At 38.1% G+C, this 5,548-nt stretch overlaps 1 non-coding gene across 1 annotated transcript; it reads right to left on the minus strand.

The window, feature by feature from the left end:
* Nucleotides 1–5,110: 5,110 nt before the first annotated feature.
* Nucleotides 5,111–5,218, minus strand: LOC148579975 (small nucleolar RNA R71). The gene has a single exon (XR_015897059.1). It is a non-coding gene; the product is annotated as a small nucleolar RNA R71 (small nucleolar RNA).
* Between the last annotated feature and the right edge of the window lie 330 nt (nt 5,219–5,548).

The raw sequence follows: 5,548 nt of genomic DNA on the forward strand, positions 1-5,548 counted from the left end.
AGCAACAAAATAAACCGTCAGTTGTCCAAACTGGAACAATCCCCGGCAACAGCGCCAAAAACTTGGTGCACGAAATCACAATCACACTTTTACAATTCCGCACAACTAACCAGCAAGTGCACTGGGTCGTCCAAGTAATACCTTACGTGAGTAAGGGTCGATCCCACTGAGATTGTCGGCTTGAAGCAAGCTATGGTTATCTTGTAATTCTTAGTCAGGATATCAGTAATGATTCTTAGTTTTAATTGTAAAAAGTAAAAGAACATGATATAAATACTTGTTATGCAGTAATGGAGAACAGGTTGAGGTTTTGGAGATGCTCTGTCTTCTGAATCTCTGCTTTCCTACTGTCTTCTTCTTCACGCACGCAAGGCTCCTTCCATGGCAAGCTGTATGTTGGTGGATCATCGTTGTCAATGGCTACCATCCGTCCTCTTAGTGAAAATGGTCCAAATACGCTGTCACAGCACGGCTAAGCATCTGTTGATTCTCACTCATGTTGGAATAGGATCCATTGATCCTTTTGCGTCTGTCACTACGCCCAACACTCGTGAGTTTGAAGCTCGTCACAGTCATCCCATCCCAGATCCTACTCGGAATACCATAGACAAGGTTTAGACTTTCTGGATCTCAAGAATGGCCGCCAATAATTCTAGCCTATACCATGAAGGTTCTAATCTTAGATTAGAAACCCAAGAGATATACATTCAATCTAAGGTAGAACAGAAGTGGTTATCAGGCACGCGTTCATAGGTTGAGAATGGTGATGAGTGTCACGGATCATCACATTCATCATGTTGAAGTGCGAATAAGTATCTTAGAATAGAAACAAGCGTGATTGAATGAGAAACAGTAGTAATTGCATTAATCCATTGAAACACAGCAGAGCTCCTCACCCCCAACCATGGAGTTTAGAGACTCATGCTGTAGAAAATACAAGTTCTAATATGAAATGTTATGAGGTACAAAATAAATCTCTAAAAGTAGTTTTTATACTAAACTAATAACCTAGGTTTATAGAAAATGGGTAAATTAAGATAGATAGTGCAGAAATCCACTTCCGGGGCCCACTTGGTGTGTGCTTGGGCTGAGCATTGAGGCTTCCATGTGTAGAGACTTTTCTTGGAGTTAAACGCCAGGTTGCTGCCTGTTTCTGGCGTTTAACTCCAATTTTTATGCCAGTTCTGGCGTTTTACGCCAGAATAGGGTAGAAAGTTGGCATTAAACGTCAGTTTGCATGATCTCAACTCGGGCAAAGTATGGACTATTATATATTGCTGGAAAGCCCAGGATGTCTACTTTCCAAAGCAAATGAGAGCGCGCCAATTGGGCTTCTGTAGCTCCAGAAAATCCACTTTGAGTTCAAGCAGGTCAGAATCCAACAGCATCTGCAGTTCTTTTTCAGCCTCTGAATCAGATTTTTGCTCAGGTCCCTTGATGAGCGGATAATTTATACGCTTTTTGGCATTATTTTTAGTATATTTTTAGTATATTTTAATTAGTTTTTATTATATTTTTATTAGTTTTTAAATAAAAATCACTCTTCTGGACTTTACTATGAGTTTGTGTGTTTTTATGTGATTTCAGGTATTTTCTGGCTGAAATTGAGGGACCTGAGCAAAAATCTGATTCAGAGGCTGAAAAAGGACTGCAGATGCTGTTGGATTCTGACCTCCCTGCACTCAAAGTAGATTTTCTGGAGCTACAGAAACCCAATTGGCGCGCTCTCAATTGCGTTGGAAAGTAGACATTCTGGGCTTTCCAGCAATATATAATAGTCTATACTTTGCCTAAGATTTGATGACCCAAACAGGCATTCCAAGTCAGCTCAAGAATTCTGGCGTTTAACTCCAAAACTGGCACAAAAGCTGGAGTTAAACGCCCAAACTGGCACAAAAGCTGGCGTTTAACTCCAAGAAAAGTCTCTATACATGGAAGCTTCAATGCTCAGCCCAAGCACATACCAAGTGGGTCTGGAAGAAGATTTCGGCATTAATTACTTATTTCTGTAACCCTAGGCTACTAGTTCTCTATAAATAGGACATTTTACTATTGTATTTGGACACATATCTTTGGACGTTTAGTCCCTAGACCTTGGAGGCTGGCCATTCGGCCATGCTTACACCATTATCACTTTTGTATTTTCAATGGTGGACTTTCTACACACCATAGATTAAGGTGTGGAGCTCTGCTGTCCTTCATAAATTAATACAAAGTACTATTGTTTTTCTATTCAACTCAAGTCTATTTCTTCTCCAGGATATTCATTCGTTCTTCAACTTGATGAATGTGATGATCCGTGACACTCATCATCATTCTCACCTATGAACATGTGCCTGACAACCACCTCTGTTCTATTAGCAATGGCTTGAATGCGTATCTCTTGGGTTTTTAATCTAAGATTGGAACCTTCATGGTATAGGCTAGAATTATTGGCAGCCATTCCTGAGATTCGGAACGTCTAAACCTTGTCTGTGGTATTCTGAGTAGGATCTGGGAAGGGATGACTGTGACGAGCTTCAAACTCACGATTGTTGGGCGTGTGACAGACGCAAAAGGATCAATGGATCCTATTCCAGCATGATCGAGAACCGACAGATGATTAGCCGTGCGGTGACAGCGCATTTGGAACGTTTTCACTGAGAGGACGGGAAGTAGCCATTGACAACGGTGATGCCCAACATAAAGCTTGCCATGGAAAGGAATATGAATGATTGGAAGAAGGAAATAGGAAAGTAGAGGTTCAGGAGGAACAAAGCATCTTCAAACGCTTATCTGAAATTCCAACCAAAGAATTACATAAGTATCTCTATCTTTATTTTATGTTTTATTCATCTTTTAATTATCAATCCTCCATCAGCATTTGAATCTGCCTGACTGAGATTTACAAGATGACCATAGCTTGCTTCAAGCCGACAATCCCCGTGGGATCGACCCTTACTCACGTAAGGTATTACTTGGACGACCCAGTGCACTTGCTGGTTAGTTGTGCGGAATTGTGACAAAGTGTGATTCACGTTTAGGAGCTCCAAGTCCTTTGGCGCCATTGTTGATGATCACAATTTCGTGCACCAAGTTTTTGGCGCCGTTGCCGGGGATTGTTCGAGTTTGGACAACTGACGGTTCATCTTGTTGCTTAGATTAGGTACTTTTCAGAATTTTTAAGAATGGATTCTAGAGTTTCAAGGTGATGTTCTTATCATCACAAAAGCTGATTGATTCTCATCAATTTAGCTGCTGAGTGTAATGTCCTGCTGAAGCTTGGCCAAACATTTCTAATCTTTTTAGACTGAAGCTTTAGACTAACATTGCATGATTCCTGGAATTCTTATTAAAAGTTTTGATTCTCTTTATTTTCTTTTCCATATAAGTTTCGAAAATCACAAAAAAAATTTATAAAACCATAAAAATCAAAAATATTTTATGTTTCTTGTTTGAGTCTAGTATCAATTTTTAAGTTTGGTGTCAATTGCATGACTTTTTTCTTCTTGCATTTTCCAAATTTATACATATTGTTCTTCATTGATCTTCAAGTTGTTCTTGATGATTTCAGTGCTCTGATCTTTAAATTCTCCTGTTTTGTGTGTTTTGTTGTTTTTTTATGCATTCTCAATTTGTTAAAGCCTCTAATACAAAATTTCTAAGTTTGGTGTCTTGCATGCATTGTTCATTTGATCTTAGTTGCATTTTTTGATTCAAAAATATTTTTAAAATTGTGTCTTTTCAAGCTAATAATACAGAGAATTGAAGATTCAGAACATTCAGCAGAGGAATCAAATAGAAAAAGCTGGGCGTTCAAAACGCCCAGTGAAGAAGGAAAACTGGCGTTTAAACGCCAGCCAGGTACTGGCTGGGCGTTTAACGCCCAAAAAGGTAGGATTTTGGGCGTTAAACACCAGAATGGATGCCATTCTGGGCGTTTAACGCCAGGATGACACAAGAGGGAAGATTTTGTTTTTAATTCAAATTTTTTCAAATCTTCATAATTTTTCAAAATCAAATCTTTTTCAAATCATATCTTTTCAATCATATCTCTTCAAAATCAATTTCTTTCCATTTTTTATTATTTTCAAAAATCCTTGTTATAATTAATGATTTACTTCAAAATTTTATAGTTGTTGCTTGCCTATTAAGAAAGGATCAAAAGTTTTAATTCTAGAATTATATCTTCTAATTTCTTGTTAGTCAAGTAATCAACTTTGATTTTAAAACTTTCTCTTTTTAAATTGATCTTCAATCATATCTTCTCAATCATATCTTTTTCAAAAATCACTTAATTTCTTTCCCAATTTTAGTTTTCAAAAATCATCAATCAATTTTTCAAAATTTCTTTTAATTATTTCAAAATCTTTTACTTTATTTTCGAAAATTCTTCCCCTCTTCTCACAACCTTCTATTTAAAGAACTAACAATCTTCCTCAAGGTACAATTCGAACTCCCTCCTTCTTTATATGTTCGAATTCTCTTCTATCTACCTCCTCCTTCTATTCTTCTTTTCCTCTGACACCTCAAGGAATCTCTATACTGTGATATAGAAGATTCTCTACTTTCTTGTTCTCTTCTCTTTCATATGAGCAGGAACAAAGATAAAGGCATACTTGTTCAAGCTGATCCTGAACCTGAAAGGACCTTGAAGAGAAAACTAAGAGAAGCTAAAGCACAATTCTCTCTAGAGGGCCTAACAGAGCTTTTCAAGGAAGAAGAAACCATGGCAGCCGAAAACAACAATGCCAACAATGCAAGGAAGGTGCTTGGTGACTTTACTATACCTACTCCCGACTTCTATGGGAGAAGCATCTCAATCCCTGCCATTAGTGCAAACAACTTTGAGCTTAAGCCTCAATTATTTTCTCTAATGCAACAGAATTGCAAGTTTCATGGACTTCCATTGGAAGATCCTCATCAGTTCTTAGCTGAATTCTTGCAAATCTGTGACACTGTCAAGACCAATGGGGTTGACCCTGAAGTCTACAGACTCATGCTTTTTCCTTTTGCTGTAAGAGACAGAGCTAGGACATGGTTGGATTCACAATCTAAAGAAAGCCTAAACTCTTGGGAAAATCTAGTTAATGCCTTCTTGGCAATGTTCTTTCCACCTCAAAAATTGAGTAAGCTTAGAGTGGAAGTCCAAACCTTCAGATAGAAGGAAGGTGAATCCCTCTATGAAGCTTGGGAAAGATACAAGCAATTGATCAGAAGATGTCCTTCTGACATGCTTTCTGAATGGAGCATCATAGGTATTTTCTATGATGGTCTGTCTGAGCTATCCAAGATGTCATTGGATAGCTCTGCTGGAGGATCTCTTCATCTGAAGAAGACGCCTGCAGAAGCTCAGGAACTCATTGAAATGGTTGCAAATAACCAATTCATGTACATTTCTGAAAGAAATCCTGTGAATAATGGGATAACTCAGAAGAAAGGAGTTCTTGAGATTGATACTCTGAATGCCATATTGGCTCAGAATAAAATATTGACCCAACAAGTCAATATGATTTCTCAGAGTCTGTCTGGAATGCAAGCAGCAACAGGCAGTACTAAGGAAGCTTCC

This window comes from Arachis ipaensis, chromosome B10 (assembly GCF_059453495.1).
Source record: "Arachis ipaensis isolate K30076 ecotype BB chromosome B10, ASM5945349v1, whole genome shotgun sequence".
NCBI classification, from domain to species: Eukaryota; Viridiplantae; Streptophyta; class Magnoliopsida; order Fabales; family Fabaceae; genus Arachis; species Arachis ipaensis.